General features: G+C 37.4%; 1 pseudogene across 1 annotated transcript; it reads right to left on the bottom strand.

The window, feature by feature from the left end:
• Positions 1-1,802: 1,802 nt before the first annotated feature.
• On the bottom strand, positions 1,803-20,269 carry LOC306647681 (riboflavin kinase-like; annotated as a pseudogene). Its single transcript has 2 exons — positions 20,195-20,269; positions 1,803-2,944 (listed from the first exon to the last, which is right to left on the bottom strand). The product of its transcript is annotated as a riboflavin kinase-like (transcript).
• Positions 20,270-24,135: the final 3,866 nt, after the last annotated feature.

Here is a 24,135-nt window from a genome sequence, read left to right as displayed (position 1 = left end):
ATCCTTAAGCGTGAAGTTATTGTAACATCAAACTATATGTAATTAGTGAAGCTTTATGGAACTTTCAGCACGTGTCTGAAATTTGACTGTGTAATTCTGAACATATTTAGGTGTATACATATATATTATTTGCCTATGGAACCCTCTTATGTAAAACTCTCTATTCATAAGATGAATATTAAACCAATTCCCACAAGAAATACATTTATATATTTTCCTATATGTTTTTCTGCTTATAGTCTTTTTTTAAAGAAAAAGCATCACTTAGTCAAGATTTATTTCAAGACCTGAAAACGTTCACAATAATCAAAATTCAACTACTGTAATTTTGTATAATACATAAACACTTAATATAAAACCTAAAAAAAGTAGACATAATTAACTAACCCCTAAACACACTATATGATTTTCAAAAGCAATGGCATTTAACAAAATGTAAGGTGACAATAAAACAGCAAAAGACTTTTACACACTAAATAAGAACATAACAGCATCAAGCTGTTCGGACTAAACAGTCTGTCTTTGCACTTTCCATGTTTGTTTTTAACTTTGTTTCACAAAGCCAGTGATAACTGTGGCTTCTTTCAAGTATGGAATTTCTGACATTAAAAATTGTATTTCAGAGCTGTGGATGGAGTTCAATCACAGAGCACTTGTCTAGCATGCACAAGGCCCTGGGTTCAATCTCCATCATATATATATATATATATATATATATATGCGTGCACACACACACACACACACACAATTTTTAAGAAGAAATAAAAAAGACACAAATAGCATTGTTTGTCATAAATTGAAACAATCTGACTGAATTTATCCATGTATCCTTTTTCTCCAATAGCGTTAGATGTTTTTCTTAGGGACTTTATGTTTATTACCATCAGTAAGTATGACTTATTCATGTAGATTAGGAAGAATAATGTACAATGAGTTTCCTTTAAAATCACCTTGTACTTGCTTCAAACTATCCTCCCACACCACACCATCCCCAATTTTTTGTTAAAGTGAACAATGATGCAGGGTACTATCTGAGGAGGACACAAAGTAATCTGTAATTTTAACTTTCATTTGTTTGTTGGTTTTTGGTGGTACTGGAGATGAAACCAGGGCCCCACACATGCTGTGCAAGCACTCTACCACTGAGCTACACCCCTAGGCCAGCAATGTGTAATTAATTTCCTAAATACCAAACATTTCAATTTTCTGCCAATATAAACAAAAGAACTCAAGTGGCCAAAAGTTATAGTTGGTAGGAGAAAAAAAGGCAAAGGATGAATATTTTTAAATAAAATTTTATTTACACCATTCCCTCAATTTACAAGTGCTTTTCAGGCTAGCATTAAATCATAGTGTGCGTACACAGCTAAGACAGTTTAGATTTGCTCTGGAACATATAATCACATTTAAAATAAACAATGTTCTAAATATTTCATAGTTTAATTTGTTCTTAGTTTCCCTGGAGGGAAAATAAATTTTTTTTTATTAAGAAACTGGTAAACACAAATGAACAGTTACATATTCATTTATATCCTGAGGATGCCTAAAGATTTTTTCTGTTATTTTTCTAAAGATGCAATACAGATGTGCACCTGATCACCCTGATTAGTGATGGAATGGAATGGTATAGACCAATGCAATCCTATGGGCACAGTTTAAGAATACTCTGAATGGAAAAAAAAAAAAAAACTGATGCTAGTAATTGTTTAAAGAAAGAACCAGTGTCGACAAAGATATTGAAAATCAAAATTATATACTCTTGAAAGAACACGAAAACCAGATTATACAGAACCAATGATATTCATTTTACTCCCCAGAAAAACTCAAAGGCAGAGGGATCCAAGTCAATTTAAATTGAGGCAGTGCTACATAAGAAATGGAAACAGAATAAATTGACCTCAGAAGAGAAATGAGGAAAACAAATTTCCCAAAAGTGTTCATGTCTGTATTATACAGGGATGCACAAAATATCAAAGTTACAGTCTGTATTTTCTTTCTGTTCATAGTAAATTATCAAACTTCTGTTTAATGTATTACTTTTATCAGCCTTCTATTTAGCAACATATGCTATATACATACTTGTATTTTACCATGAGAATTACAGTGATCTCAAATCAGATTTATATAATTTTTATTTCTATTACAAGACACTTATTATCTTTCTAGTGATTCATTTTAACAACCTTGATTTTTAAATGATTCTTTTTAGTATGATAGCATGATGGTTTGAACAATTGAAGCATAATAGGATAACTACACAGTAATGTTTAAACTAATTTACAGCTATAGGAAAATGTTCGATTTTTAAAATATAAGCAAGACTGCACAATTACAAACAGTGAAATGAATAAAGTAATTTTTTTTTTTTTTTAATCAGTGGCCATTCATTATTTTGCTTTTAGGAATCTGGAAGAAATTGTCATCTTTGAGTTTCAAATATTCTGGTAAATCTAGTCGCTTCTTAGCTTCTTCAATATCACCTTGAATTGCTGAAATAAATAACTCTAAAGAATCAAAGTTCTTTTGCGGTCTGAGCTAGCCAAAAATGGCAACACTGAGGATCTCCCCATAAGAGTCCTCTTCAAAGGTATGGATGATGTGAGTTTCCATGGACTTTTTCATATTCTTGTAGTATGGGTTCCATCCTATGCTCACCACCATCTTACGAACATCTCCACTTCCAACATTGGCCCAACCATAATAAATGCCAGGGGATAGTCAGCTGGAAGATTAGCTACTACTTGTTCAGGAAAATTAGCTGTGGGGATGCCCAGCTGCTTGGAGCCGTGGCCGAAGCCCCGCACTACTCGCCCTGGCAGAAGTACAGCAGGCTTCTCACGACGCCGTCCTCCGGGGACGCGGGCTGCAGGCCAGTCCGCGCGTCTGGCAGGGCCGCCGTGGGGACGGTGCTCCGAGCCCCGGACCAGCCCAGCCAGAGCAAGAGCTATGGCCGCTGGGTGTGCATGCCAAGTACAGGATGGCGCCAACGACACGCCGCGGCGGGTCTCTCACACCGTTGACTCAACAGAAGTTGCTGGACAACTCAGGAAGCGCGTCTCCGCCACTAGAGCTGCTACAACAGCAGAAGCGCGGCTGTGGCAGGGAGTGCGGCGGGGCTGCCAGACAGTGGAGGAGGTCTCTGCCAGTCTTCACTCGACCGGCGTAAGGACACTTCCGCCTTCTGCATATATTCTTATAAATATTCTTGTTTCTTTATAAAATTTTACAATCCCTAATCATAACCCTACTCCCACCCAAAATTTGTTATCAACCCTAAACTTATGTCTCCACCTGAAGCTAATTTTAAATGAAACCATAAAGTTAGCTGATCATTGACAGGTGTTTGGCTTACAACATAATATTTACCTGTTTAATTATTACCATATACAGATATATGTATATGAATCATTTAATCACACATGCATCATATGTAATAACAAGTATTTGTCTGACTATCATTAGTACAATCCCCATGGCAATAAATGGAAATTCATGTTTTCCTTGATGTTTTATGCATATATTCTATTCGTGTACCCTGATATACTTATTTGTTCTCTAACCCATACCCTAGCCCGACATAAAATTTGGGAGTAAACTTAAATGGATCCCTACAAGTGAAGCTCATCTTACATGAAAACATATACATATGCTATTGTTTTGGTTTACATACCTGAAATTTATTGATGTAATTGCACAGATAATTGAGGTTAATCAGGGTTTAGATGATACACAGATCATAGAAGCTAAAAAAGGACATAAAGGTTTTGCACAAAATAGTAGTAATTCAGGTTGTAGAATCAATTCATGGCATAGGACCCATGTAGGACATCAGAGATACTAAGTTTATTTAGACTTTTGAGACCAAATATGTTGCAGAGATCATAGACACAATGCAGGGAATAAAAAGTATACTGATAATGGAGCTTTCAATTTTCATAGAGGCTACTAAGAACATTTAGGTTATTTGGGCATAAAAACTACACAGGCCATAGACCTACTGAGGTCATAGTGTCTTTTCAGGTCATCTAGGCACCTTGGGACATAAGACATACGCACAAGATAATGTCTATGATGTTTATGGAGGATAAATTGGCACAAAGTCACAGAGATTACTCAGGTATTACAGTCTAGACTGGACCTAGAATTTACTCAGAACATAGATTCTACACAGGTCATAGAGGCTACATGTTCATTGAAATTAGTAAGGTCATTTAGTCTAATAAATCCACACAGGCTAGGCAGAAAATATAGGCTATTTTGGGTATAAAGGCTACACTGATCTTCCAGGCTACCTAGATGATAGAGGGTGTATGGTTATAGGGGCTACTCAACACAGAGAAGCACTAAATTCATAGTGACTACTAAAATTATAGGGAATATTTAGGTAATTTAGGCTATACACTCAATAAATTCTACCCAGATGAGAGCAGATACTCAGTTTACACAGACTTCACAGGATATAGAACTAATAATTGTAGAATCCACAGGTTCAACAGATAACTCAGATCATTAAGCCTACTTGGGTCATAGGGACTTCACAAGAATTACAAACTATCTAGGTTATTTATGATTCTCAAGTCATTGAGGCTACACAGGTCACAGAAACTAACACCTTTTAGGATACACAAAACTTAGTGTCTATTCTGACCACAAATTTTACTTAATTTGGCTACTGAGATCAAAGTATGCAGAGTTAATTTAGACTACCCAGACCATATATGCGATAGAGGTGACAGTGGCTTCCTGACTATACAGGCTAATCTGGTCATAGTCTCTAAAAATCATGGAGGTTCTGCAGGCAAGAGCAGATTTACAGGTTTCAAATTCTTACAGGTTATACTAGTCATAGAAGCAATTCAGTCCATATAGTATACTCAAGACACAAAGGATAAACAAAGATAATAGAGGTTTTCTAGGTCACAAGTGCTATGTGAGTCATAGGGATTGTTGATCTTAGAAGCTACATGGATCCTGGAGGATATTTAGATCAAAATGGCTTCTCAGGCCACAATCACCATGCCAGTTACAGAAAAGTCAAAGTTCATAGAACTTGTTCAGGTGTTAGAGCCTATGCAGGTCATTCAGTAGAGTGTGACATAGAAACTACTTGGGTAACAGTGTGAATGCAAGCAACAGATGCTATTCAGGTCATAGTCATTGAGTTAATAAAGTGATGGAGAATATGTAGGACATAAAGGTTAGGCAGGACATAGGGGCTATGATTAGGTTACTAAAGCCATACAGGTTTGGCAAATAATTTAGTGTATGTACTCGGACAATAAAGGCTACAAAGTTATAACAGTTACTTGGGTGATAAACAGCATGAATGTTTAGAGATTAAAAAATATACTAAGGCTACTGCAGGTCACAAAGGATTCTAATTTATTTAGACTGTTCATGATATAAAAATAGACTCAGGCTACAGTGGCTACATAGGTTTAGAGGCTATTTGGGTCATAGGGTCATAGGGTTAAACAGGTCATAGAAGTTACATAGATGATAGAGGTCATGTATCTACTCAGGTTTAAAGACTATAGAGTCATTGGGTTCAAAGGTCATATAGGCTACTCAGTTCAACTATTCCAATCATGTCCTAGGATGTGTGTGGGCAGTAGAAGTTACTTAATCATTAATTTCTATAGATGTAATAGCAACTACTCACATCATAAAGACTAAGAAACTCATTTATTATACTCAGGTCAAAATGGGTAATCAGACATAAAACCTATGCCAGCGATATTGGCTGCACTGGACTTGGAGACCTCTCAGGCCAAAGAGGTTACTCAGGTCATGCAGGCAGGTGGGTTGGGTGCCTGCCTGTTACCTCCATGATGCAAGCGACCTGACTCACCCGCCAGCTTGCTCCGTGACTGTGACCAACCAGTGATGGCACCGACCTAGGTGCAGTAAGTTGTCATTCTTGATAGTAGTTACTTAGAATATATATGCTTCTCAGTGTAATAGAGTATATGCCTCTAATAAATAGTATTCACATGGAAAGTTTAGGGTGATCTGCAAATGCCTATCAATGCAGGTTTTGCTTGAGTAGCTACAAAGACTTCTGGAAGTAAGCCATGAAGTATGTTTGAAAAAAACATACATATCAGACAGAACTAATAAATCTAATGCAGGAGGTGAAACAAAACTGCAGTCAAATAATCAAAGACTTAAGAAAGAAACTTGAGAAAACAGGGATAGTAAGATCTCCTGTTGTCATGAAGAAACAAAATTAATGTTGTCAAAATAGCCATTGTACCAAAATCAATATACAGTTTCAATCCATTACTAATCAAAATAACAATTTTTTTTCAATTAAAAAAAGTATTTATTTTTTTCATCTTTTTTTGTAAAAAATGGGATACATGTTGTTACTCTTTGTACATGTATAACAGCATACCATTTGCGTAAGCATACATTTACATAGGGTAATGATGTTTGATTCATTCTGTTATTTTTTCATTCACCCTCACCCCTCCCACCCCTCATTTCCCTCTATGCAGCCCCTCCTTCCTCCATTCTTGCCCCCTTCCCACCCCCATTATGTGTCATCATCTACTTATCAGTGAGATCAATCTTCTTTGTTTTTTTTGAGATTGGATTATCTCACTTAGCATGATAATCTCCATTTCATCCATTTGCCTGCAAATGCCATAATTTTATTATTCTTTATACCTGAGTAATATTACATTGTATATATATATATATATATACCACAGTCACTTTATGCATTCATCAATTGAAGGACATCTAGGTTGGTTACACATTCTGGCTATTGTGAATTGAGAAGCCATGAACATTGATGTGGTTGTATCTCTGTAGTATGCTGATTTTAAGTCCTTTGGGTATAGGCCAAGGAGTGGGATAGCTGGGTCAAATGGTGGGTCCATTCCAAGTTTTCTAAGGAATCTCCACACTGCTTTCCAGAGTAACTGCACTAATTTGCAGCCCCACCAGCAATGTATGAGTGTACCTTTTTCCTCACATCCTCTCCAAAACCTATCATTGATTGTATTCTTGATAATCGCCATTCTAATTGGGGTGAGATGGAATCTTAGAGTAGTTTTGATTTGCATTTCTCTTATTACTAAAGATGGTGAACATTTTTCCATATGTTTGTTGATTGCTTGTAGATCTTCTTCTGTGAAGCGTCTGTTCATATCCTTAGCCCATTTGTTGTTTGGATTATTTGTATTCTTGGTGTAGAATTTTTTGAGTTCTTTATATATTCTGGAAATTAGTGCTCTATCTGAAGTATGAGTGGCAAAGATTTTCTTCAACTCTGTAGGCTCTCCTTTCACATTGCTGATCATTTGCTTTGCTGAGAGAAAGCTCTTTAGTTTGAATCTATCCCAATTTTTGATTCTTGCTTTTATTTCTTGTGCTATAAGAGTCTTGTTAAGGAAGTCTGATCCTAAGCCAAAAAGTTGAAGATTTGGACCTACATTTTCTCCTATAAGATGCAGGGTCTCTGGTCTGATTCTGAGGTCCTTGATCCACTGTAAGTTGATTTTTGTGCAGGGTGAGAGATAGGGGTTAAGTTTCATTCTGCTGCATATGGATTTCCAGTTTTCCCAGCACCCATGTTGAAGAGGCTATCTTTTCTCCATTGCATATTTTTGGCACCTTTGTCTAGTATGAGAAAATTGAATTTATTTGGGTTTGTGTCCCTGTCCTCTATTCTGTATCATTGATCTACCTGTCTATTTTGGTGCCAATACCATGCCGTTTTTATGACTATTACTTTGTAGTATAGTTGAAGGTCTGGTATTGTGATATCCCCTGTTTCATTCTTCCTGCTAAGGATTGCTTTAGCTATTCTGTGTTTCTTATTCTTCCAGATGAATTTCATCATTGCTTGCTCTATTTCTGTAAGGTACATCATTTTTTGGGGGGATTTTAATTGGAATTGCATTGAATCTGTATAGCACTTTTGGTAGTATGGTCATTAATTCTGCCTATCCAAGAAAATGGGAGATTTCCCATCTTCTAAGGTCTTCCTCAATTTCTATCTTCAATGTTTTGTAGTTTTCATTGTAGAGATCTTTTACCTCTTTGGTTAGATTGATTCCCAAGTATTTTATTTCTTTCGAGGCTATTGCAAATGGAGTTGTTTACCTCATTTACCTTTCAGCTGTTTCCTCGCTTGCGTATAAAAATGCTTTAGATTTATGTATGTTGATTTTATAGCCTGCTATTTTGTTGAATTCATTGACGAGGTCTACAAGTTTTCTGGAGGAGTTTTTTTGGATCCTCTAAATATAGAATCATGTCATCAGCAAATAGTGACAGCTTAGTTCCTCTTTTCCTATTTGTACCCTTTAATTTCTTTAGTCTGCCTAATTACTCTGGCTAGAGTTTTGAGGACAATGTTGAATAGAAGTGGTGAAAGAGGACATCCCAATCTTGTTCCCATTTTTAAAGGGAATGGTTTCAGGTTTTCTCCTTTAGGAATGATGTTGGCCATGGGCTTAACATGAATAGCCTTTACAATGTTCAGGTATGTTCCTACTATCCCTATTTTCTCTAGTGTTTTGAGCATGAAGAGGTGTTGTATTTTGTCAAACACTTTTTCTGTGTCAATCAAAATGACCATATGATTCTTATCCTTAAGTCTATTGACATGATTGATTACGTTTATTGATTTATGGATGTTAAACTATCCTTGTATTCCAGGGATGAACCCCACTTGATCATGGTGCACAATTTTCTTAATATGTTTTTGGATACAGTTTGCCAATATTTTGTTAAGGATCTTTGCATCTATATTCATCATGGATATTGGTGTAAAATTTTCCTTCCTTGATGTGTCTTTGCCTAGTTTGGGTATGAGGGTGATATTTGCTTCATAGAATGAGTTTGGTAGGGTACCCTCCTTTTCTATTTCCTTGGATACTTTGAGAAGTATTGGAATGAGTACTTCTTTGAAGGTCCTGTAGTACTCAGCTGAGAATCCATCTGGTCCTGGGCTTTTCTTGGATGGTAGGTTTTTAATGGCTTCTTGTATTTCATTGCTTAATATTGATCTGTTTAAATTGTGTATGTCCTCCTGGTTCAGTTTGGGAGGAGCATTTGTCTCTAGCAATTTGTCAATGTCTTCAGTACTTTCTATTTTGTTGGAATACAGATTTTCAAAGTAGCTTCTCATTATGTTATGTATCTCAGTGGTGTCTGTTGTCATAATTCCTTTTTCATCATGAATTTTAGTAATTTGAGTTTTCTCTCTCCTTCTCTTTGTTAATGTGACTAAGGGATTGTCTATTTTGTTTACTTTCTCAAAGAACCAACTTTTTGTTTTGTCAATTTTTTGAATTGTTTCTTTTATTTCAATTTCATTGATTTCAATTCTGATTTTAATTATTTCCTGTCTTCTACTACTTTTGTTGTTATTCTGTTCTTCTTTCTCTAGAGCTTTGATCTGTAATATTAGGTCATTTAGTTGTTGACTTTTCATTCTTTTCTGGAACGCGCTCCATGCAATGAATTTTCCTCCTAGTACCACTTTCATAGTGTCCCAGAGATTTTGATATGTTGTATCATCATTCTCATTGACCTCTAAGAATTATATTATCTCCTCCCTGATGTTTTCTGTTATCCATGTTTCATTCAATAACATAATATTTAGTCTCCAGGTGTTGGAGTAATTTCTGTTTTTTATTTTGTCATTGATTTCTACTCTCAGTCCATTATGATCTGATAGAACACAAGGTGGTATCTCAGTTTTTTGCATTTTCTAAGGGCTGCTTTGTGGCATAACATATGGTCTATTTTCGAGAAGGTTCCATGTGCTGCTGAGAAGAAAGTGAATCTACTCATTGATGGATGGAATATTCTATATATATCTATTAAGTCTAGGTTATTGATTGTGTTATTGAGTTCTATGGTTTCTTTGTTTGGTTTTTGTTTGGAAGATCTATCTAGTAGTGACAGCAGTGCATTAAAGTCACCCAGAATTATTGTGTTGTGGTCTATGCAATTCCTGAAATTGAGAAGGATTTGTTTGATATACGGGGATGCACCATTATTTGGGGCATAAATATTTACTATTCTTATGTCTTCCTGATTTATGGTTTCTTAAGCAGTATGAAATGTCCTTCTTTATCCCTTATGACTAACTTGGCTTGAAGTCCACTTTATCTGACATAAGGATTGAAACCCCCACTTTTTTACTGAGTCCATGTGCATGGAAGGTTTTTTTCCCATCCTTTGACCTATAGTCTGTGGATGTCTATTTCTATGAGATGAGTCTCTTGCAGGCAGGATATTGCTGAGTCTTTCTTTTTAATCCATTCTGCCAGTCTATGTCTTTTGATTGATGAGTTTAGGCCATTAACATTCAGGGTTATTATTGAGATATTATTTGTATTCCCAGTCATTTGGCTGATTTTTGGTTTTAATTTGGCTTGGTTTCTCCTTTGAGTGGTTTTTGTCTAAGGTATTTCCTCCCGTTGCTGACCTACATTGTTGTTTTTCATTTCCTCATGGAATATTTTGTTGAGAACATTCTTTAGCACAGGATTTCTATGTGCAAATTCTTTTAACTTATGTTTATCATGGAAGGATTTTATTTCCTCTTCAAATCAGAAGGTTAGTTTTGCTGGGCATAGGATTCTTGGTTGGCAACCATGTTCTTTCAGAGCTTGAAATATGTTGTTCCAGGCCCTTCTAGCTTTTAGAGTCTGAGTTGAGAAGTCTGCTTCTATCCATATTGTCTCCCCCTATATGTAATCTGATGCTTTTTTCTCATGGCCTTCAAAATCCTATCTTTATTTTGAATGTTATGCATTTTCATTATAATTTGCCTTGGTGTGGACCTGTTGTGATTTTGTGCCTTTGGTGTTCTATAAGGCTGTTGTATTTGATTTTCCATTTCATTCTTCACTTGGGAAATTTTCTGATATTATATCATTGAATAGGTTGTTCATTCCTTTGGTTGTTCATTCCTTTGGTCTCTGTGCCTTCCTCAATCCCAATAACTTTTATTTTATTTTATTTTGTTTTATTGTAAACAAATGGGATACATGTTGTTTCTCTGTTTGTACATGGCGTAAAGGCATACCATTTGTGTAATCATAAATTTACATAGGGTAATGTTGTTTGATTCATTCTGTTATTTTTTCCCTTCCCCCCACCCCTCCCACCCCTCTTTACCCTCTATACAGTACTTCCTTCCTCCATTCTTGCCCCCCTCCCTAACCCTAACTCTAACCCTAACACTAACCCCTCCCTCCCCCCTTTATGTGTCCTCCTCCTCTTATTAGTGATATCATTCAACCTTTGGTTTTTTGAGATTGGCCTATCTCACTTAGCATGATGTTCTCCAATTTCATCCATTTGCCTGCAAATGCCATAATTTTATCATTCTTTATGGCTGAGTTATATGCCATGGTATATATATACCACAGTTTCTTTATCCATTCATCAATTGAAGGACATCTAGGTTGGTTCCACAATCTGGCTATTGTGAATTGAGCAGCTATGAACATTGATGTGGCTGTATCTCTGTAGTATGCTGATTTGAAGTCCTTTGGGTATAGGCCAAGGAGTGGGATAGCTGGGTCAAATGGAGGGTCCATTCCAAGTTTTCTAAGGAATCTCCACACTGCTTTCCAGAGTGGCTGCACTAATTTGCAGCCCCACCAGCAATGTATGAGTGTACCTTTCTCCCCACATCCTCGCCAACACCTGTTGTTCTTTGTATTCTTGATAATCGCATTCTAATTGGGGTGAGATGGAATCTTAGGGTAGTTTTGATTTGCATTTCTCTTATTACTATACATGTTGAACATTTTTCCATATGATTGTTGATTGCTTGTAGAAGTGATGAATCTTTGGAAAGAATAATCAGGAAAACTACCCCATTCACAATAGCCTCAAAAAAAATAAAATACTTGGGAATCAATCTCACAAAAGAGGTGAAAGATCTCTACAATGAGAACTACAGTACACTAAATAATGAAATTAAAGAGAACCTTAGAAGATGGAAAGATCTCCCATGTTCTTGGATAGGAAGAATTAATATTGTCAAAATGGCCATACTACCTAAAGTACTATACAGATTCAATGCAATTCCAATTAAAATCCCAATGACGTACCATACAGAAATAGAGCAAGCAATTATGAAATTCATCTGGAAGAATATGAAACCCAGAATAGAGAAAGCAATCCTTAGCAGGAAGAGTGAAACAGGGGGTATCACAATACCAGATCTTCAACTCTACTACAAAGCGACAGTAACAAAACGGCATGGTATTGGTACCAAAATAGAAAGGTAGATCTATGGTACAGAATAGAGGACATGGACACAAACCCAAATAAATACAATTTTCTCATACTAGAAAAAGGGGCCAAAAATATGCAATGGAGAAAAGACAGCCTCTTCAACAAATGGTGCTGGGAGAATTGGAAATCCATATGCAATAGAATGAAACTAAACCCATATCTCTCACCATGCATGAAACTAAACTCAAAATGGATTAAGGACCTCGGAATCAGACCAGAAACCCTGCAAATTATAGAAGAAAAAGTAGGTCCAGATCTTCAACATGTTGGCTTAGAATCAGACTTCCTTAACAGGACTCCCATAGCACAAAAAGAAAAGCAAGAATCAATAACAGGGATAGATTCAAACTAAAACGCTTTCTCTCAGCAAAGGAAACTATCAGCGATGCAAAGAAAGAGCCTACAGAGTGGGAGAAAATCTTTGCCAATCGTACTTCAGATAGAGCACTAATCTCCAGAATCTATAAAGAACTCAAAAAACTCTACACCAAGAATGCAAATAATCCAATTGACAAATGGGCTAAGGAAATGAATAGACACTTCACAGAAGAAGATCTATAAGCAATCAACAACCAATAATTTTTAAATTTGGACTTTTCATGATGTCCCATAGTTCCTGGAGATTCTGTTCATGATTTCTTACCATCTTCTCTGTTTGGGCACCTGTATTTTCAAGATTAAATATTTTGTCTTCATTGTCTGAGGTTCTGTCTTCCAGGTGGTCTAGTATTTTGGTGATGCTCTCCGTTGATTTTTTTATTTGGTTTATTGTTTCTTTCATTTCAAGTATTTCCATTTGGGTTTTTTTGTTTTTTTTTTTTTTTTTTTTTTTTTTTTTTTTGAGAATCAGTATCTCTTTCTTGAAATGATATCTTGCTACCTGCAGTTGCTCTTCCAGCTTATTGATATTGTCATTCATTGCCTGCATTTGCTCTCTTATCTCATCCTTTGCCTCGTTAATCATCTTACTCATGTATGATCTGAAGTCCTTTCCTGACATTCCTTCTAACCTACTGTCATTGGATTCTATTATTATAGAATCTAATTTGTTTGGATCATTTTCTTCCCTTGTTTTTTCATGTTGTTCATGATCTTCCCCTCTAGCAGTGCAGATCTGGGGTATTGCAGATTTCCCCCTATAGGCTTATAGTGGCCCTATAGATTTCCAAAACCCTTTCTTTAAGGGGAGATCAATATTAGCAGTGCCCAATTCAGACACTATGCAATCATAGACCAAGTAGCCACTATGAAGACAATAACAATGTTGGCATAATAAACAGAAGGCATTCAAATATTATCTTCAGTAAAACAGATTTGCAATAAGGTCTGTAGTTTCAAATGGAGGACAAAGAGGATGCAGAGGGATGTAGACTGGCTGTTAATGGGACAAGAAAAGAATATACAGAAGTTCTAGATAATAGAAAGGGTGAGAGTGTAATCAAAAGAAATTGGATGTTAGCATGCAAAAAAGGGAGAAAGCGACTCTGTGGGAACAGGTAAACAAAAGGAAAAAAGAGCAAGAAGAGTAAAGAAATAAACACAAATTTTTTCAATAAGGAGAAAAAGAAAATCTACAGTATAGCAGTCATATAGTAATGAAACCTCCCAGTCTTCAGTAGCCTGATGCATGAGAGGTTCCTGACAATGAGCTTCAGGCCTACAGCAGACATCTCAGGGTGGGATTTGCCCCACCTAAAGATTGGAGCTACAGCTTCCAGGATTATCCAAGATGTCCATTCTGGCTTCCAAATGTGTTGGCAAGTGGAGAGCTGCAGCTCAGGGTGTGGCCGTGGTCAGCAGGAGGTCCTGGAGGCAGGGTGCCATTGATCAGGCAGAGCTCCTAGAGGTCCAGTGTGTTTGGTGTGGTTGTGGGATCCTGGAGGCCGGGTGCAATCAGTCGGTCTGGGGTCCCGGTGATAGGGTGCAGTCAGTTGGTCTGGGGGTCCTGGCGGCAGGGAGCAGTTAGTCAATGTGAGGGCCCCAGAGGCAGGGAGTGATCGGTCAGGCTGAGGGATCCTGAAGACGGGGCTAAAGTCAGTCTTGCCAGGGGTCCTATTGGGCCTGACTGTGGTCTCAAAATGGCGGCAGCCACGTGTAATCAAACCTGCAGGTACTGTAACAGTGAACTCCCAGGCAACAGCAGGCAGCTGGTGCTCCACTGGCGGTCAGCAATCAGTTTACTGACTGTTGTCAGAGGATTGGGAGGTGAACCTCCTGCATTGGGTGATAAGCATGTGTAAGGCAGGCGATGGACATGCGAGAGACAGGCAAATGGCGGATGATAGATGCCTGACAGTGAGCAGTTTGCACTAAAAAACGTGTAGATATGCTCTAGTTATGGAGTGACAAGGAACGCAGCTTCCCTCTATTCCACCATCTTGAATCTCCATGAAAAAAAGTATTTATATTGATATTTATAAACATATTTTTGTTAATGAACTAAATATGTATTTATATTTAAAATATATTTACTGAATTATGTAGGTATATAAAAATATAAAATATTATATACACACAACATATATAATAATATATCACATATTTATATATTATATATATGGAGAAATAGAGCCCCATCTCTCTCTATCCCATACCTTTGTAATGTATTTTTTCTACTGAAGAGGCAGAGAAGTGGTGTTCAAATTCTGTGACCTCTGCTGTCTGTATATGGTTTTGGGTCACTCTACAATGTGCACTGTGGAGAGAATCTGAATCTGAGATTTTTGAAAATAATAGAATCAAATGTGCCTTATTTTTGAACTTCAGCAATCATCCAAACTCACCACATAAACAAAACACGAAACACTATGGCACATGAGGAATATATTCTAAATTTTCTTCAAAATTCCAAACCTAGGGGTCCAAACATATTTGTTAGAATTTTATATCATGCCACATAAGTTGCATTAATGTTCTTGTGTTGTGTCTAAAAAGTTCACACATATTGGTGAAGTTGTGTAAGCAATGTGCTTTGGTTTGTCAACTGTACATTGCTGTATAAATGTCTCATCGCTTTACAGAGTATAGTTAGAGAAAACAATTGACATTTTTGCCCACAGCTTTGTTTCCCCAAGGTCTACTTTCATGGCTCCTGTTGACAGAACTCTGTAGAACTAGAGCACTCTTACAGTTAGAGGGTTCTAAGCTCAATTGGGAGACTCCATTGAGATTTTTTTCTCTGGCTCCAGAAGGCACCTCCAACACACATCAGAACTCCCATTTGGGAATCATACTTAGTCCTACTGACATAGGTTTCACTTCTTCCAGTCAGTGGTTAGTGCATTCTCAGACATGCATAGTGATCCTCAGAGGGTTCTTAACTTCTGACCTCAACTCATAAAATAAAGATAATTTTATGGAAAATTTCCAACTTAAAAGAAAATTCCGAGTCCTTTGTATTTCCTTGATAATTTTTGTCACTATGAATCAATTCCACATGTATCAGAAATTTGAAATGTATCAAAACATCTCTAGTTTTTCCAATTTGTTATTTATCTATATCTTCAAAAATTTGGGCCATATATTTCAATTCAAAATTCATAATGTATTAATTAAAAGATTCCTTTTATCTCTGAATTTCTATTTGTTGTTCGTTTTGGGAAAAGAGTCCAACCTAACTTTTTAGAATATTATTCACTTCTTAAATTTTTGATTCATAGGTTTTTTTATGATAGTTTGCTTAATTTTTACATCCTATGTAGATTGAAACATGCTAATAGGCTATCATATAAAATTGTGCAGATTTGAATTTCTTTTGGTATAAAACTGCATGTGTTAACTAGGTCACATAATAGAGTCATTCCAAGTTTTCTAAGGAATATCCATACTGCTTGCCACAGTGGTTGCACCAATTTGCAGTCCCACCACCAATGTATGAGTATATCTTTTTTCCCACATCCTCTGTCTTGATATCGTTGTTAATTTTAATTGTTACATGTTTTCTTTATAACTGGACAATGGGGTCATGATTTTGGAAGTCCTAGTCTCCAGAATACTAACTAAAATATATTTGTATTCTGTAAAAATCACCTGATCTGTGATTACAGGTATAGTAGTGTAAATGTACTGGACAGACTCTGATCAGCCAAAGCAGACTTGAAACAGAGAAAAGTTAAAATCATCACACTTCATAATTACAAAATATATTGCAAAGCTACAGGAATTAAAACATTTTGCTCTGAAATAGAAGAGAGCATGCAGACCAATGCACATTAAAGAGAACATGGATAAACCCAGATATATTCTGTCAGTTCCTCGTTAACAAGGGGTCCACTAATATCCAATAGAGAAAGGATAGCTTGTTAATGAAATGGTGATGAGGACACTGCATATCCATGTGGGGAAGAAATAAATGTGAACCTTATCTTACACCATACAAAAGCATCAACACAAAAATAATTAAAATTGTAAATATGAGATTGGAATGTATAAAATTCCTAGAAGAAAATATTGCAGCCCCACTTACAAACTCTCCTCATCATCCTAAGATGACAAATATGATGGCACTCTGATTCGATCACCACACAGTGTTGCATGTACCAAAATATCATGCTGTAACCCATAATCAGGTGAAGTGGTTATGTTTCTATCTAATAATAAACTTTTGAGAAAAATACAAAGTGGCAAAACAGAAAGCCTTCACAACATTTCTTTAGGAATGTTTTCTTGGCTATGACATGAAAAGGACTGGGGACAAAATCATAAATAGTTGAAATTTTATTAAAACAAAAGTTTCTGCGCAGCAAAGTAAAGCATGAACAGAGAAGAAGTTCAACTGACAGAAGGGGAGAAATTTCTTGAACATCAACTGAGAAGAGCAAAATATACAAAATACATACATAACCCCTAGAACTCTATGATAATTGATACCTAATTAAAAATCAGCAAATATACTAGGCACAGTAGCTCTTGATTGGTATCCCAGTGCTGCAGGAGGCTGTGCCATGAGGATCACAGGCCCAAAGCCATCCTTACAAGATTAGTGAGAATGTAACCAAAGTGTTGAGACCCTTTCTCAAAATAAAAAAATAAAAAGGACTGGGAATGTGGCTTAGTGTTTAAGCACCCTGAGACCAAGACTTGGTTCCAAAATTAAACAAACAAAACCACCAAATGATCCCAAAAGACATGTCTCCAATGAAGACATAACTATTGTCCACAGACAGTGACAGATACTCTTTATCAACTAATCATCAAGGAAATTCACATTTTAAATACAAAGAATATATATATATGTATATATTGATCAAATTGATTTAGTAAGTCACTTTGTATTGGAAAATTAAATGCCTCCAAATTAAATTAAATTAAATGCCTGCAAATGAGAAGGATCCACCTACTTGTCTTACAGAGCCTCTGAAGATAATGCCAACCCTCATCTTTCTCTACATTTGCTCCTCTATTAAATCTAGTGAATAGAACACAGTTGGAAAAGTATCAGTTTTAATTGGAAGCTCATTTCAAAGAGGATTTTCAGCATTGGAGTCAGCAGTGCTTCCGCAGTAAAATGGATTTCCTGAAAGTATGTATTCCTGTAGATGAGACAACTCTCAGGAACTGATAGGGTGTATCATTCTCATGAACATTCTGACATGGGTATTTAATCAGCAAGTTCTTAAAGAAGAAAATGATCATCAGGTTTTAATGGCATAAAATTCGAAATGTCAACTGCAGTATTCTTTTCAAAGTAGTACCCTTTTGAAGCACACACCCAGATTCCCTGCAAATAATTTCTACAGCTGGATTTCTACAGCTGGGCATTTTTCAAGTTAACCTCAACGTCACCTGGAAAACTGAGAGGAGAATAAAAAAGAGAGCATCCCTTGGCCCTTCATTATCTCAGTCTGTTGTGCTTTGAATTGTGATAGATATTATTTTAATAAAATAATATGAATTACAGCTGAATACATATATTAGCTTCTCCTGATATAAGTTGGGAGACACAGGTGGTATTTAAAACCTGGTTGTCCTGTATCATTGGAGGTTCAGTATTAATACTACTGAAACATTTTATACACTTTTGTTAATTTTGATGGATGTTATGAAGAGATGCTCTGTAGAATTGTTTGAAGAACATGGTGTGATCATCATTACCATCATTCTGAAAATTATTTAACTGTGCTTTGTAGGATAAGGAATGACACAAGAACCCCTATTTGAAAGACCTCACATTGAAATAAAGATATCAGACACATTAGTTATGTGTTATGTTTGTGGTGGATATAAGCAATTACAAGAAAAAAAAATCTTGAGTTTTGGAAATGTTTAAGTATCTGCTTTTCCTGCTCTCTAAGTCCTATCACACCTTTAGTTTTTCTTTAAAATTTTCTGTTTTTAAAATTCAGGTTTCTCCCATATCGGGTATTCAATTTTGTAATTTAGCAGAGAAGCTTTTGTTCAAATTTCTGATGTTGTGGAGCACGTTGTACTTTGACAGCCTTGGTTCAGTGCTGCATTTTCAAATGTGTACTTTGTTAGATTTCAGTGCTTCTGTGTAGGTGCTGTGGTGTAAGAAAAGCCTTTCCTCATAAGTCATGTGCCAGAAAAGCAAAATCAGCATATGTCTAATAATGTGTAGCTTGCAGGCAACAGGAAAGAGCCAGGAATTTGCAAGGGCAAGTTCAATATTGTCAGGAATTATCTTAGCTTACAGAATAACCTGGCAAGTATATCTTGTTCCATTTCTATAGTATTTTGATGTTGAAGAAATGTCCTGGAACTTTTTTGGAGATCATTAACCTTGAAAATTTTATTTAGTGGTTCTTCACTGAAGTTGGTGTTCATCCCCAGCACCCTACTTCATTGAGTGCCCCCAAAATGTCCCTTAATCTTTCCTTTTTGGACATCCAGCTTTGAACATGGGTACCATTCCTCCCTTTCAACTTGATGCAGGTTTCAAAATTATATTATAATATTTTAAACTATGCTCCTCACAGCATCAGTAATTTTTTTCAGTCTCCAATTTCACTGTTTTGAAGAATTGTTGTGCTAGTGTCTGTAACACTGACATGTAGTCTGAATCCTTCAGGGGCTTGTCAAAGGACCTTTGTCATTGTCACAGAGGGTCTTGTGACAGACAGTAGTCAGGTCAAGAGGATAAACTGTTATGTGAAGACAGATTGGTCAGATATTTCTGCATCTGAATACGAGTTGAAGAGTCCTATGGAAACTCATACCAAGAAAATGACTAAGTGAAGTCTAGTTTTAAGGTACTAGCAAAGGAGGTGGGGCCCTGGGTGTGGAGTGAGCTCAGAACATCTCTACTAGCTTGCTGATTGACTTCCTCCTTTCATTATGGATCATTGCAGTCATCCACCTCCACTTAGAGTCAAACTTCCCAATTTTCAACTCTCTGCTGTTTGGGCATTCCAGGAAAGGAGTGGAATTCCACCAGAGTTGTAGTGTTGTTTTCCAATTCAATTATTACCTAAATCATAAATCATCCAGATATGCTGCATTATCCCCTGCACTGAGCAATAAATAGGCATCATTCTGTGTGGCTTGTAGGGTCCTTGGTTAGTTTCCTGACTTGGAAAAATACTGGTTGAGGCCAGAGCAGAAGGATCAGGTTCAGATGACAATGCCTTTGGGAACGGTATTCAGCTGGGTGAGCCATATACTATCCCACACCCATCTGTCTTTCTCTGACCCACTAGAACTGGAAGTGGGTAATTGCCTGCAGCTGGATCACAGGGATCAAAGGAGAACAGTCATAGCCTGCAGACATGGAACATACTGTGGACTGTCTGTCTTCAGTGGGGTCCCTTGTCCTGGATGGAGTTGGTTGGATCAAAGGCCCACAGGGTCTAGTCCCCAGCACACCCTGGCTCCTCTGCTCCTGGGTGACGATGTTAGGATTGCACCTTGTAAAAAAATTCAGGCAACTGGGACTTGCTTCCTTTGTCTTCCCTCTTACCATCACATCTGAGCTGGCGATCTTCTGTATCTTGGTCAGAAGCTGGCAGGACCAAGAAGCATCTTTGATTGCCATGGGAACCACAATTTCATTGTGATGTCATTTCACCATTCTGGATATCAGGTGGTATCTGCAGCAAAGACTGGATGTCAGGGAATCCACTCTTTGATATCCATGTTTCCCAAGGCTGAGAAACACCTATTAAGAGAAAAATTGTGCATTCTCCTACCAAAGCCTGGAACCTCTGTGCCTTTCAAACTCAACATGCTGGATGCCTTCCCCTTCCACTTTAAATATTGTAGTTCTTAAATCTTCTGCTGTATAGTCACAGGAACACTGGTAAACAAATTAGATATTTTTGGGGGAAGGATCAATGCAAGGGTAGAAAAAATTTTAATGAAAGTGAATAAATTAGAATTCAATGTATATGACTTTCTGCAACTAATCACACTATAGTAAATCTTGAGATAATTTGCTGCCACATAACACCTAGAACTTTAAAAATTGCATGAGGTTGGTTTTTGTTGTTTTTTTTTTTTTTTTTTGTAAGTTTTTTCTAACAGCAAATATCGTGCTTCTGAACACAGGATATGTTAACCATTACCTCGTTAATTTGATATTTACATTTATAGACATGGTCTGGGCTAAGTTTCTTAATCATTACCTAATTTAGGGAAACTGGCTTTGCCATCAATACCCACCTTCCTCAGATTCCCTCATACCTAAGATAGCAGCAAGATCCAGTACCTCCACTTGGCTGTGCATTTTGTCAAGATTCATTCTAGTGTCATTATTTGCAGAAGTCATATTCATTGAAATCTAATTTATTCACTTCCATTCAAAATTGGCAGGTGGAGTAACCACAAAACACCTCTCCTAGCGCGCTAGCTCTTTCCTGGACTCCATCCCAAATGCTGAATGATTGAGTCCCTCCTCTGCTCTTTAGGGATCACAACAGTCACCCACCTCCACTTAGAATTCAAACATTTCAGGTTCCAGCTCTCTCCTGTTTGGGCATTCCACAAAAGGAGTGTCATCACACTAGAGTTTGTGTAATGTTTCCAAATTCAATCAATACCTAAACCACAGACAATTACTCCCTGCCTTGAGCTGTCAACAGCCATGGTTCCATATGACTGGTACAGCCATAGGTCAGTGCCCTGACTTGGCAATATCCCAGGTGAGAACAAACCTGGAGGAGCAGGTTCAGAAAGCAATACCACAGGGGGTGGTGATAAGTCAACTGAGCCCTGTATAAGTCCATACCCCTCTGTCTCTCCCAAGTCCAGTAGATCTTGTGGGAGGGAATTATCTTCAGCTGGATCAGGGTGACCAAGCAGGTCATCATGCCTGCTCAGGCCAAATGAGGATGTACCTGGTGGTACTGGAGTATATTGCAGTCTGTCAGTTGTTTGTGCTTTGCATTGGAACAGGTATTATTTTATTAAAGAATTGTATGAATTGGGGCTGAATACATATTTTAACTTCTGCTGATATCATTCAAGAGATGTATTTTAAACTGGGTTTCCCTTTATAATTTGAGGTGCATTCTCAATATTAATGAAGCGTTTTATAGGAATTGTAAACTTTGATGGGTGTGATGAAGAAGTGCTCTGTAGAATAGGGTGAAGGATCTGGTGTGCTCATGTTTATCTGGATCCTTGAAATTGTCTTTTCTTTGTAGGGTAAGGAATGACAAAAGAACCCCTATTTGAAAAAACTGACATTGGAAGGATGAAATCAGAGACATTAGGTATGTGGCATGTTTTTGGTGGATGTAAGAAATTACTAGAAAAGAAGTATATGGAATTTTGTTAAAGCAGTAATATCTGTTTTTCATCTTCAGTATGTCTATCACTCTTTTATTTACTATTTAAAATTCATGTTCAAAATTGTGTTATGTCATTTTAATATGGGCTCATCACACCATTATTAGGCACTTTTGTTTTCCCCATTTCAGTTTTTCGTACTATCATTTTTCCAGTGTCTGTGACACTGGACTGAAGCCTACATCCTCCAGAAACTGTCAAAAGAATGCCTAGCATTATCACAAAGGGACTTTTGCTAGACAGGCCATAGATAGGTTATGCTTATGATCCACTACATGAAGGCAGTTTGACTAGACATTTCTGCATCTAAAAGAGAGTTAAAGGGGCCCTTGAATACTCCTACCTAGAAAATTTCTGAGTGCAGCCTATTTGTAAGACAGCAGCAAAGGAGGTGGGTCTGGCAATGATTTGAGTGGAGAACACCTCTGTTGGCTTGCTCATACTCTCTGGAACCCATACCGCATGCTGAGTGATTGACTCCTTCCTCTCCACATTAAAGATCACAGCAGCCACCCATGTCCAATTAGATGTCAAAGATTCCAGGTTCCAGCACTATTTTGTTTGGCCATTTCAGAAACGGGGCATCCCACTAGAATTGGTGTAATTTTTTTTCAAATTCAATCATCACCTAACACAATGAGAAGTACTGAATGCTCCCAAACATGGAACTGTCAACAGCCAGCATTCCCTGTGGCTGGTAGGACTCTAGGCCAATGTCCTGACTCAGACACATCTCAGGTGAGAACAGAGCTTGAGGAGCAGGTTTGGAGGACAATGCCGCTGGGGATGGTGATAAGCTGGCTGACCCACTCACCCTTCTGTATCCCTCTGTTTCTCCCCTGTCCACTAGACATGATGGGGGCTAATTGCCTGCAGCTGGATCAGGGTGCCCATGTCGTCATGATTCCTGGTGAGGCCAAACAAGGACAGCACCACCCTGATGTTTGGCAGTATACTGCAGGATGTTAGTCTTCAGCAGGTTCCCTTGTCCTGGATAGAGCTGGAAAGGAAAAGCCCCAAGTGGTGGCACCCTAGCACACTCTGGATCCTCTTCTTCTGGGCAACAATGCTAGAAGAGCAATTCATGAAAACTGTAGGTCACTGTGACTAGCTCCCTTAAGCTTCCCTATCAAAATCACTGTGCTAGTTATTGTCTGGAATCTTGTTGTGAAACAGACAGGATCTGAAGCATGTTTGGTTGCCATGGGAACTGTGACATTATCGTGTGGTCATTCAAATATCTCAAATTACCTCAACTGGTATCTGCTGCGCAGCCAGGATGTCAGAGAAACCACTCATGAAAATCCCATTATCCAGTACTCAGAAAATATCCCTGGAAAGAGAAAAAAGGGCATCATTTTACAGGAGCCTGGAATCTCTGAGCCCATCAAACCCAACATGCCAGATGCTAGCTCCTTCCACTATGAATATTGTAGTTCCCCTATCTATTGTCTTTTGCTCTATTGTCACAGAGAGACTGTTCACCAAGTTAAGTATTTCTTTGAGAAAGATCAAAACTGGGACATAAGGAGTTTGAATGGAAGTGAAATAATGGGAGTTGAATGGATATGACTTTCTGCAATCACATGAATGAAGTTTGAAATTTGCTTGAGAATTTAATTTTCTTTTCTAGAAGAACATATTATGCCTGGGATTACAGATACCTCTTCCCTTTGTCTAATTATTTTTACAGAAAAGGTCTGAATAAGTTGCTTTGGCATTCCCTAATTTTGGGAAACTTGCTTTGCCCTTTAGAACCACTTTACTCAGCACCCCCACCCCCATCCTGAGATACCAGGGAAAATCCAGCACCTACACTGGGCAGGGCATTTTGCCCAGATATCTGCTAATTTTAATGTTTTGAAGAAATGGGCAGTGTTAAAGTAGAGTAAGAAAGAAATGAGTAGATAGTAATAATAATGTTTTGGGGTTCAGATGTGAATGATCACAAAAGTCTCTTCTATACAAATAACCTGAGCCTATACTGTTTTCCACTTGTTCCTGCCTCTCCTCTTGCCCTATGCCACTGTGGAACACCGGAATAATTGTGCAATCAATGTTAAGCTTCAAACTTTTTCATCCTTAAATATGGATAAATGTATATCTCATGAT

Source organism: Sciurus vulgaris (assembly GCF_902686455.1).
Source record: "Sciurus vulgaris genome assembly, chromosome: 17".
Lineage (NCBI taxonomy): Eukaryota > Metazoa > Chordata > Mammalia > Rodentia > Sciuridae > Sciurus > Sciurus vulgaris.
This window is presented reverse-complemented; position numbering and strand designations above follow the sequence as displayed.